Below are 12,824 nucleotides of genomic sequence, written 5' to 3' on the forward strand. Positions count from 1 at the left end.
CATAACTATTATAATATAAAGTATCACTCACTTTCATACAAGTTAATCATATTTCTATGAAAATCGAGTAAGTTTAGAAATTAGTTAATTGTATGTTTTCTAGTATTTCCAGAAGTTTCTAATGGCTTCTTGGTCTTGGCTTTCTAAAACAATGAGACTAATAAAAATTGACATAATTCTAGTGGCGTTTGTCACATATCAAGGCTGCTGACCTTATCAATTCCATTTCCCTGCTAATTGATTGGCTAGCAATCGATTACTGTAATAATTATAATATTATCAATATGACTTCATATCTGCCATTCATTTTGCATTGACCACTCCAACCACCTTTGGTGAAGAATAGGCCTACAGTCGTCATTCGGTCACTGAGAACGTCAGTCTGTCACTACTATGATTCCGCTCGTTCAATGTGCAAACAAACAGTTCTTCTAATTACAGTACTTTAGATGGCAAACACGCGAGTAGGCAGTCGCAAATAAGGAAGGAATGCTGCACGATTTTCTTTCCACTTTCCCACTCAATTCCTAGTTTCCCGAATCGCACCCTTTAGGGAGAGAACATGTGGCTATATAATATTACTCTCTGTCTTCGTCCACTCATCTATCATTCGTGCCAACTGATATCCCTCCTCTCTTTATTTCATCCCTAATTGACTCCCGTTCTCCAATTTTCAGACAAAGCTCGACATTTTTTGGCGGCTTCTTTTTTTCATTATAAGATCTGCAATTGTTAGGATAACGTTCTACATAATATACTCCCTCTTTCTCGTATGTTGGGATTCCCTCTTTTAAAGAACTGTTTTTCAATACTGTTATTTACTTTTGAAAACGAGCGAGCCTTTTTAAAAAGGAAATTACTGCTCTGCCATCTGACTCACTGATCGGAACGTGTTTGTCGACAGGACAGCTTGCTATCTGTTGACTCGAGTTACTTGTCGCTGATTGTCGCTGACCAACTGTTTTGCGCTGTTCGTGATTGCTTCACCCTCTCTGTCTCTCCCCCCCCCCTTCTTATGATCAAACACCGGCCGTCAAACGCTCAGATTGGGTGCTCGTCGCAGACTCTGGCAAAAACTTAATTAAGCCTTTGTTCTGATTGATGGAAAGATTTTAAACAAATATGATGGGACGCTCCAGTTCAGCAATATTACTCAGTTTTGTCAAATCTGTTGCAAGAAACACAGAAATCTCTCGTTGCAGAAATGTGTCCCTCCAGCTAATAAAAAGTACAAAAAGCTTTTATCGATTCAATGAAATATATATATATATATATATATATGTATATATATTCTATTTACTCCTTCCTTTGCCAATATAAAGCTCATACAACTATGAATGAGAATGATCTATAACTCCTATAATATCCATAGACGTTTCCTCCTAGATTTTCCTCTCCTGAAAGTTGAGTGAGTTTTCTTCTTATTCAATGCTGTTTGGTGCTACTGAAAAAAAAACTAATTTTCAAAGAACATGAAAGTCATGTTGATATTCATGTCAACAGCATGTTGATACTTGTTCAATTCAGTTGATTGGTGGAGATCTTTTAAATATAGTACTGGAGATTCCAGTTGGTTTTTTGAATAAGTTAACTGATAATTTGACATATATTTTTATTCAATCATTATTTTACTGATCAATACTACCTTATGTGTTATCTTATCCGTTCCTTCTATTTTAATGTTAGTTTTTGACGTTTTTTATTGACAATTTATTGATATAAGTTCATTGTCTAATTACTTATCTATTGTATTTTTCACTTAGCTGTTTTATATATAGTTATTATTCATAAAGTGATTGTTGTTTATGTGAAGGTCGTTCATAACGTTATAATGGCTGTCCATGTCTAAATAGTTATGGGTGAAATAGTTATGGGTATAAATAACTATATAAATGGGTATAAATAACTATATCCATAAATAGTTATGGGTGTTTTATATATAGTTATTCATAAAGTGATTGTTGTTTATGTGAAGGTCGTTCATAACGTTATAATGGCTGTCCATGTCTAAATAGTTGGACATGATCATTTTATTTTTAAGATAATTTTATAAAAATTGAGTATTTTCAGTATTATATCCATGTGCCAAAAGCTTTTATTTTTAGTACTTGAACACGTGAAAATGTTTGAGTTTGTATAAACTTTGTTTTAAAAGTGGCAATTCTAGTACTATGTATTATGTAATTAGATTATTCCCATTCAATGAATGTACACTTCAAATATTATATTTATTCGCATCTTTAAGATGGAATATCAAGATCGTTCTAAGATCTTTCTCAGTAAGATTAGCTTGCTTGTTTATATAATCAAAATTTTTCTCATGATTTTTTGTACTTTATCAGAATTAGTTTGCTTTTTAATTCCATTTTTGTATTTTTCTCTCTTATGCATAGCAATAAACATAACTTTCAAAAATAATAGAACCTATATTATCAACTATTGTTCTCTTGATTCAATAGTGATTAACAGATTAGCAGGATTATTATTAAACCCTGTATTTCATTGGATCAATTCACGCTGAAAATCAAAAATACTATTCACAATTTGTTACTATTGCTAGTCCCAGATTCCTCATAACCAAATATTAGTTCCTAATATTATTATTTTTAAGTTGAATTATTCTTAAAGTAAGATTCTTAATGTAATTCATTATTTGAGGTACCGTAGCGATAAAGCACAATGTTTTTTATAATGGAATGAAATAAAATAATTTGACATATCTACTGAGCTAAATACGTAATACTGTACAAGCAATAAAGTTTAACATTAAGAGAAGTAGTAATTGTTCATTATGAAACAGTTTGCTCAATCAGTTAGAATTAATCTTGTTTCTCGTTGTTGTAATTTATAGAGAATCAATCTTGTTTCTCGTTGTTGTAATTTATAGCGATTTATTCATCTAAAAACTTTTAAGAAGTGAATTTATTTATGAATAACTTACCTAGAGGAATGGTTTCACGGCCTTACAAACTTTTCAATACTATCCATCAAAATACATAAATGCTCAATTTCAATTAAATGTAATTTTTAAGTGAGTGTAAGTTGAAGCTCTGTTAAACCATACAGTTAGTCAGCGTTTTAAAATGTTTGACTTGTGCTTTTCCGATGTGAAGATGGACTGTTGATAAAAAGGCTGTTTTTTGAGATAATAGTTATAAGTATTTTTGTAATTTCATATTATCTACCATTCCAATTGGACTTTATACGTGTTTTGTAAAATCTAGTGAGAGTTGTCCATTAAATATCTATTGAAGTGCACTGTTTGACTAATTTATCAAAAACCTTATCAGTTATTCTCACACTTTTTAGAACATTGTGTGATACGTAATAATAGTGATTTAATATCAAATCAAAACAAAAAAAAAATCAAATCAAATAAATTATTTATTAGATAATATAACACAGTGATGAGATAATATCATTATTATCTTGTAACTGAAATGATAATTGGCATGCTTTACACCAAGTAGAATATTTGTTTTTATGAACAACCAGCTTGCCCGGCGAACTTCGTATCGCCAAAAAGTCAATGCATCTCACTGTATGATTACAATGATCAGAAGTGACGACCTTGTGCTTCTCCATAGAGTAATATTTTTATGAATTTTTTGTGAAAAACAACGCTCAAACTTCGTGATCTTATGGTCTTTGATGCGGAAAACACGAATCTGGAATCATATGTGCAAAATTCCTTACCGTTCAGGAGATATGACAGTAGTGGATAAACACCGGTTTAACCAACCAATAGGAGCTCAGGAGAGGCGGAGCTTAAATTTTCTGTGCTCCATACGGAAGAACTTCCCCCCGCCTTAGCTCTCCATTTTGTAAGAAACTGGTTGGCTCCACCTTGTTCTCCTTCTATTCCCACTATACCAATAACAGCTATGTTTCAGAGGTGGAACTAAAATTTTCAATGGAATAGCTTCCCAGCCCCCACCTGCCAGCCGCCATGTAACTTGTTGGCTCCACCTTGTTCTCCTTCATTCCCACTATACCTGTTTCCTCTCTTCGGCATCTAAGACCCCGCCCGCCATGTGAAAAGATCTTTCAGCTTTTAGCTTTATTTTGTAAGCTCAAGAACTGGTTCCCTCTCTGAACGTACCTCAGCTCACTTCTCTACAATCGCAGCCATCAAAGCCTCTCCTTCTCTGCAAGCTCTGACAGCTACCTCCATCTTAGCTCTCCCCCCAGCCTGACTTACTATTTTTTGCATGGCTCTCCTTCTCTGCAAGCTCTGACAGCTACCTCCATCTTAGCTCTCCCCCCAGCCTGACTTACTATTTTTTGCATTTACGATATGCAAGATCAAATAATGCTTCCCATAATTGGTTACAATTAATTATTGTGGTTATGGAACATTCACAGCTGCATCCATAATGGAAATGGGCAGAACCACTATTTATTACATCTAATAAATCATAAATTTCGGAAAGAATTGAGAATCTTGAATTTGAATTCTTCAAAGCTGTATTATGCTCACTATTTTTGCTTTCCTCTAACTTAGGTTTTTTTTTAAACAAATAATCATCAACTCCTGTACAATATTGTGAATATTGAATACTGTTTGCTAAATCAACAAATTCTTCATAAGTTATCCCCATCAAAAGTCTTGACAACTTTTTAAATTTTGAATAGCTATTACATTGTGACATTTTATAGGTTATGTCTATCTTTTTCTCACACACACTCAAAACTGAACTGATCACTAGAAGATCTTGTTTAAGACTGAAAAGCTTTTGTTTCCACCTGACTGTTGAATGAAAACGAATACAAGTTTAAAAAATTATATTCATTAAACTTATATTCATTAGCATATGTGCAGTAAAAAGCCCAGGCGTTGAGGTTATAGTGCCTCATCTCCATCTATAACTAAAATATTGATATTGTATCTATATTATAATCAATATTTTCATATCAATAGAATATAGAAGTATCAATTTTCATTCAGCTATAGACAGACCTACTCACTTGTATGATCTTTCAGCATTGTTCAGACAACATCGATATCAGTGTATCACCAATAATTAATCCCTTTCTTTGTTGCTTCTATTCCTGCTAGTCTGCTCATAGTTAACTCAATACTGCAGAAATTAGATCTATCAATTTTTTTATTTAGCTTTTTCCAAATGAATTAAAGATGGTTTATCCTCGCGATGTTCACATCTCATTATATATTTTTTACTGTTAAAACTGACCAATGTGTTAATATTTATTGATGAGAGAAACTTTTCAGGTAGATAAACATCATAGAAAGAATAGGCGCCGCTTTTCCTGTCAACATCGTAGATTTTCAAAACAATTCGAAGTCCACACTGAGTTCGCACTAATCTCGCTTTTTCTATTTTATAACTATAGTCTGCTTTTAAGTCCTTAATTTGCACAATCGGAATTTCCTCACGTGCTGATTGATTGAATTTTTTAAATCAAAATCTTGAAACTCTTGCATAGTCGAAAAACACGTCCTCACACACGTAATGTAGAATACAGAATGATTAAAATTTTTATACACTTAGAGTCTAGCTCTCTTCCCCCCACAGTTCAAGCACAGGAACATGTTTCTACATGTCGGCAAAAAAGTCGATGAACTCTAACTGGTTTCTGACAATGACGTCATATGCTGTTGTAATATTTCATTTTCCAATTGTATAAGTTTATTCACATTTAATTTGAAAGGTCTGTAATAGGTTAAATATTCACTAATATCGTTTAAATTTACTGTTGTTAGAAAAATTGATTTTATATTTTCAAGCAGACTTGTATCACGATTTTTTGCTCTAGCTTTCACAATTGATTGTTCACATACTTCATACCATTCCAAATAATCACATAATTTTTTCTCTAAGTCAGCATCAGCCGTTAACCACTGTTTTGGATCCATTCTTCCTTCACCTGCTTTTAACACATACTAAAATCAACTTTTACCTGCATCTCTTTTTATATGAGTGGAACTAAAACTGAAAAATTTATAGGGTTGGTAGTACTGTTTAGATTGCAAATACGCGCTTTATGCATGAATAATTGATATCCACAATAAACACATACAACTTCACTTCCATTATAAAAAAAGCCTTGTCTTGCATACCGTTTCTTTTTATCATTAGTATAAAACGGACAATTTTTCATTGATTTCATTCTTTCATTTTCACATTTAAAATCGATTTGATGTTGAAACGTTGATTCAGTTTTCACAAGCAGTTCTGTAAGATAGTGGTTTGCGCTATAGAGTGCACACCTCCCTCGGTAATTGATCTGTGTATTTTACATACATCTTTACACCAGCTCACATTAAATTTATTATAGTCAGGTTTAATAAAATCGTCTGGTATTACTTCAACATTATTATGAAATTTCTTTAAGAAATCCGCCTTTTCTCTTCCTTTTGTGAAAACTTTCTGATAATTCTGCATACAACCTTGAATAATCTCATCAGAATAAATTGTATCTCCCATTTCCCATTTTATCTTATGATGATAAAATTCTAGCCAACACACATCACGATAACTTTTCCAAGGTAAATCAGATTTAGGAAACGGTGGTTTAAAATGATATAGCACATAAGTTTGACGTGCATCTACAAGAGCAAATTCTTTAATATAAAACTTAGAATCAGAATAAGATTTATAGCCATGGAATTCAACTACACACCAAGATGAAGTATTGTCTGACTCACCTATGTTTTCACCGTTCTTCATATCAAATCCTGTTTTAGTAGATTTCAACACTTCGATGTTATCTTCCAGATTTTCACCGTTTTCTCTTTTCACTTGTGCACTTGCTAATTCTTCTTCTTCCCTATCTAAATTACACTGCACTCCACGAGAATGAAATTTTGAAGGCGATTTTGAATGACATGTTCCATGATCAATTATTCCATCCGAAGTATTGTAGTGAGACGAAAGTTTATCGTAGATATCTTCCTCAGAACCTTGATTGGTATAGTTATAGTTGTTTTCCTCGTCTTCATCTTCTTCCAATTTGAACAGCTTTCTAGAAGTCTTGTTTAAAGAGTTGCACATCTTTGTTGAACTCAACATCGAAGCACACATGACAACAGCTTACAGTCAACTGAAGCAGACAAAAGCTAACCCTACTATTTATATTGAAATTCTACGTATGTGCGCACTCTATCGACGAACTATTGAATCTCTCGTACAATTGACGTTAGCGGTTTGTACTCGACTAAATTATCGCTTACAAGAATGCAGAATGCTGAAGTAGAATCCGGTACTTCTTTATCAAACTCAATTTCTAATCTAATATCTGCTGATAATTTTAAATGTTCTGACTGGTGTGAACAGTCTATAACTATTATGGGAGTATCCTTCTTGTAAGTGTCATAACTGATTTCATTCCCATTTTCTAAATTTAGTGGTAAGTTATGATAGCTCCCTGCAAAGTCTATGAAAAATTTATACATTAACTCTCTCCTCCCTTGTAAAGAATCATATGGGTAATAATGATTATTAATGAAAACACGTAAATTATGAAAATCACAAAAATCAAATTTAGACATATCAGCTGAAGCTAATAACTTTCTATTTGTTTGAAACGCTAAAATAACATATTTTGGAATGTCTGAATGTGCCGCGGTTTTTATTGTCCAACTATGTACCTTTGTTCTTGGTAAAAGTGGATACTCATGTGTTTCCCACTTACGAAACGCAATCTTTAGGGGTCTGTCTGTATCTAATATTCTTAAAAACTTAAGTCTTACATGAGTTTCTAACTGAATATAGGGAATTTTCCATATCAACTTATTCAATGTTATATTTACAGATCCTGCATCTGCTGATTGAATAGAATTTAAATCTGAAGATGATCTTAAAAGTACAAGTTCTTGCTTCACGTTTAATATTACATGTTTAAAATCTTCAAAAAATGGAAGTAGTAATTTTAGAGGTATACAGAATGAGAATTTATTATTAGCTAATGTATAGCCAGTTCTATCGAATCCGGCCAGATGGTACATGTTTTTCTCAAATAAATTTTTCAATAACAATGATTTTATAGTTGAAGTAATTCCTACTAATCGAGATTTTGCCACTGGTATTCCAGCTAATTCATATCTAATTTCATCAAATAAATAACCGATCGCATTACTTATTAACGTGTAGGTAGCATTTTGTATGCTAGTCTCTCCTTTGTCATTTGTCACCGACTTTTTACACACAACTTCTCCTTCAATAATTATAAATGATCGACATGGAAGTGAATAAACGTCTTGGGAATTTATCGGTATTCTTATCTCATCACTATGTTCCAACTTTTGGTTTGCATAAGGCCCATGTGAATGATATTCAAAATTTGTAATATCATTGTAATAACGTATTTCACGTTCTATATCTAATATTTCGCTTACTGCCGCCGACATAATTATAGTTGACTCGAAATCCTAATTTTTCCAGAATTTTCGCGTTCTTTGATGTTAACGGCTCAGAGTGTGAACTCTTACTGATTGTTTTCATACTGTTGCTCAATCTATTTGATTTGTTTCTATGCTTCCATTTGTTACTAGTTTTTTTCAATTTATGTTGTTGCGGTTTTTTTCTCAAACCGCTTTTATGAAAACCATCATTGCTATTACTGTGTGAAGAAACTATTGATCTTGAGTTGAAAATTATATAGCCCATTTTTACTTTTTTTCTCGTATATGTATTCTTACTGTTATTCGATCTCCTCTAAAGTCTAATAAACTACCTTTCTGGTCTGTCACCTTGACAATAATGGTTTGAAACTTATTTGTGTTTAAGCTTACATATATTATCGGATTTGGGGTTTCATTTATTAAGTATCCTGGCGGTACCTTTGGAAGAAATTCATATATAGTATGAGTTTCTTTTCCATTAGCATATGTATTAGATGCTAAGTTACAGCTAACAATAATTGAGGTTACATTTGAAATAGAAACAGGGTTTGTGGAATAATGCCACACATATGGTTTTAAAATTGACTTATTAAATCCTAAAATAGGAGCAATAGAATCGACTTGTGTTAAATCAATCGGCTTGTTTGCATAAATTTCTGTTTGTAATGTATTATTATTACCTTTAATTTGTAATTCTTCTGACTGTTCTGATATATTTAATTTTCGTTTTATTGCTTCTATAATGTTATCAATTTCATATGATCCTGTATCAAGTTTTATTAGATTATCATCATACTTAAAGCTTGAATTTTCTCCTTTAATTATGTTTGGAATTGAATTAAATGTCCATAAGTTTATCAGTCCAATCTCATATGCTCTATCACCAGGAAGTTCTAATATTTCCGATAACGTCTCATGCAATTCACTTGTATTTGAGGAAAGTGTTATTACCACCATTTCGATCTTACTCCTAGCACTTAACGTTTATAACTGATTACACAAAAACAGTAAACATAGATGTCCGCAAATAATCGAATTATGTGGTTGTACCTGATCAATGTTATAATAAATATTATATGTCTTTCCTTGTTCCAATAGCTTACCAGTTTTCTTGGTGGTTGAAGATTACCAATAGGATCGAAATAGAATACATTTTTATCTATTTTATGATATGCAACCCAATGCGTCCCGCTACCGCTAGTTTTGTCTAAATTTACAATAGCCATTTCACTGGGTAAGTTTTTGCTAGGAAGATTATCCAGCATATAAATACCGCGCAATGATATTTTCATAATTTTCGACAATTTCTTCAGATCGAAATTAGTCAATGGTCTATCCAAATTTATATTATTCATTTTTTATTTGATTTCGTAGTTTTCTTCCTCCCTTTTTTCCTCTTTTTTCTTTTCAATGGTAGAGATGTTTTTCTCATAGACTTACTTACTAGTCCAAATGCACCTGGCGGTATATGTGATATTGCTTTATTCAAATTCCTCCCACTACCCGCATATCTTGGGTATGGTCTCAAATAATATCCTCTCCCCTTAACATGATTCTTCAATTCTCTAATAGCATTATGACGAATTAAATCACTTATTGATTTAGCATTGCTACTAACAGTATGATTCCTAGCTTTGGTTCTCCTTGTCTTTCTGCTCCTTATACTGCTCCTCCCTCTATGCCCTGACCCACTAATTGCAGCTTTAGTTTTCATTGCAAGATTAACTAAATAACTAAGAGCTTTCTCACCAAGAGGTGTCTTAGGATCTTTAAATATTTTCCAAGCTTTATCAGCTAGAAGACGATCTGCTTTTCCTATTTCTTTGTTATCGTTTGTTCTACTATAGGTCACGTCGTGCCCTTGGCACGCTAAGTCAAGCTGATTTATAGGCTCAACCTTATTTTTTAACCTTTTTTCAAGGTTGGTTCCTGGCCCACAGTAATTGTAAAATTTTAATTGTCCAGTTGGGCTAATACCTGCCGGGAGGTGTAGCTCCAGAGGAAGAGCTCCAATCGACTTATTAATTATAGTAGAAGCAATGTCTTTAAGTTTTGAAAAAAGTCCACTTCCAACAATACCTCTTAAATCAAATTTTTTCGACTTTTTCAACTTTGATTGTGTTTTAGTATTTAAACTAGTATTTTTTCTACTATGTAAAACTTTAACCATCTTAACGCCAGCACAGTTTGCAGTATACTAATTGAATACAGCATTTGCATTCACCTATAAGGCTAGATAGAGGGACATAACTGTATTGTTTTATTAATAAGAAGTAAAATGTTATTACCAATAATATCAAACTGAGGGCTTATACAATTATTTATTACATTATAATTTTTGTAAAAAGTGCAGACATCCTTATATGGGTCTAGCAGAGTTGCATACCAATTTTCAAGCTGATACACAAATAATTTAGGTATTTTATTAATACCTATCGCATCTATAATGCATGATTTTAAATAGAACAATGTACTGTTTCTTGTTCGTTCTAAATCGCTCAAGTATTTTGAAAACAAATCTGACTCAATATTATCTCTGTCAATTATATCATTGAATTATTCGATTGTAAAGTTATATTGAACTGATGAATATTCGTTAAATTAGTTGAATTGCATCTGCAACTTTTGGTATAATTCGCATATAAAAGCAGTAAAATTGCAATCCAATATAGCATAACAGTGATAATACAAAATGATTTCAATAAATTAATTGAGTTTATACAACTAATTTTCGAATCATCTAATCTGTCAAAGTTTTTTTCATTTTCATCAGCTTCTTCTTTGTTGAGTAACATCCTGCTCACTCTACAATTGCTCATCTCACACTGACTTGCGAAAAGTTCAACAACCTGACTTAAACATGTTCAAACATGTACTAGTCTAACCATAAAACAGTTACGTCACAGATAGCTATAAGTTTTTTCCTTTTTTATTGACTGCAGTAAGTATAAATACGAGTGTAAGCTAGAATAGCACTCAGTTTGCTGAAGAAGAGCAGAAAGTGTTTTAGCAAGAATTATCATCACAGTCATCATCCTCATTTTCAACATTTGTAGAACAAGGTGAGTAGAATGACAAATTTTCTATATTCAATAACATTTTATTTGCATTTATTATTTGAACAAAATAATTATTTATTAAAACTTGAGAACGGTAAGAAGAACTTCTTCTTACCTAAACAATATGCAGACTGAAATTACATCATCGATCTATCTGACGTAATTTCATGGTTGTCGAGCAGGCTTGTACTTCTTGTCCCCGCACGATTCTTGTGTAGAATCGATGGGAGACCGTCAGTACAAGCCTGCTCGAATTGAAACTTTCCAGATTCTCTTCTGTAACCATATCTGCATATTGTTTAGGTAGGAAGAAGTTAATCTCATTTCCGTTCTCATTTATGACGTGAAGCATCGGGTTGTTTCCAAACCTGGTTCTTGCGATGCGCGCCCTCACCACACGATACTCAAAATTGTCTAATAGCTCTGACACTCGTGTAGTTTCATTCACAAAGTTAAAACGGCTGATATTGAACAATTTTGAGGAGCTTGTTGGTGAGGGCGCGCATGAGTTAGACGGTGCCGATCCTCTGCCTTGTGTTGTCCTGCTGCCCTGAGCTGTTGTTGGTCTTGATGATGATGTAGCTTGAGCTGTTGTTGGTCTTGATGATGTAGCAGCTAGCAGCGGTACTGCCGAGGAGTCCCCCTCCGACTCAGAAGAAGAGAACAGCTTTACAGACATCTTCTTCTTCTTTTTCTCCACTTTCGTCCATTTGCACGAAGGTGATCGTTTGACCAACTCACGAGTCGGAGGAGTAGCTTCGATGAAATCATCTCCGCTTTCCTCTATGATCTTCACATCGTCAGATGAATCAGCTTCGGCGGCGACTATGGGGGTGGTAGCAGCTTCAGCGGGGGTGGTTTCGGCGGGGATGGTTTCGGCGGGGGTGGTTTCGGCGGGGATGGTTTCGGCGGGGGTGGTAGCAGCTTCGGCGGCGCCTATGGGGGTGGTAGCAGCTAATGCTGCCAACAGCTCTGCTGATGGAGGCGGGGGAGCTTGCAATGGAGCCTGCTGCTGTCCAAGCCCAGGGTAGGCAGAAGTGTACCACGGTGGGGGTGGCCCCCACATAGAGTACGGGTTCCAGCTAGCTGCTGCCATCACGGCTGGCTGGCTGTATGTTGGGGCTGTAAGCCCCCCTCCACAGACGGCAGCATATGTTCTCTGCAAGAAAAATATATTGTGAACAACAATTTACATAACATTTGATTCAAGTTGAAAATTAAACATTTAATAAGTGACTGTACAAGAGTGAACTGGTTTTATCTTCTACTATATTTAGTGTAAATAAATTTAGAGAACTTGTATTTCGATTTTGTATACGTTTTTGTGGAATAAATTTGAATTTAAAAAAATATGATTCTAATAACTTTTAGCTGTACATATTTTGTTTGATACTTTTAGA

The 12,824-nt window shown here is 33.7% G+C and overlaps 1 long non-coding RNA gene across 1 annotated transcript in view; it reads left to right on the forward strand.

The window, feature by feature from the left end:
* Positions 1-3,258, forward strand: part of LOC120355236 — a 3,627-nt gene extending 369 nt beyond the window's left edge. Inside the window, exons 1-2 of the long non-coding RNA XR_005573459.1 lie at positions 1-1,813; positions 1,976-3,258. The exon at positions 1-1,813 is cut by the window's left edge and continues 369 nt beyond it. This is a non-coding gene — a long non-coding RNA (uncharacterized LOC120355236). The remainder of the gene's footprint in view (positions 1,814-1,975) is intronic.
* Positions 3,259-12,824: the final 9,566 nt, after the last annotated feature.

The sequence above is a fragment of the Nilaparvata lugens genome, chromosome Y (assembly GCF_014356525.2).
Source record: "Nilaparvata lugens isolate BPH chromosome Y, ASM1435652v1, whole genome shotgun sequence".
Classification (NCBI taxonomy): Eukaryota; Metazoa; Arthropoda; class Insecta; order Hemiptera; family Delphacidae; genus Nilaparvata; species Nilaparvata lugens.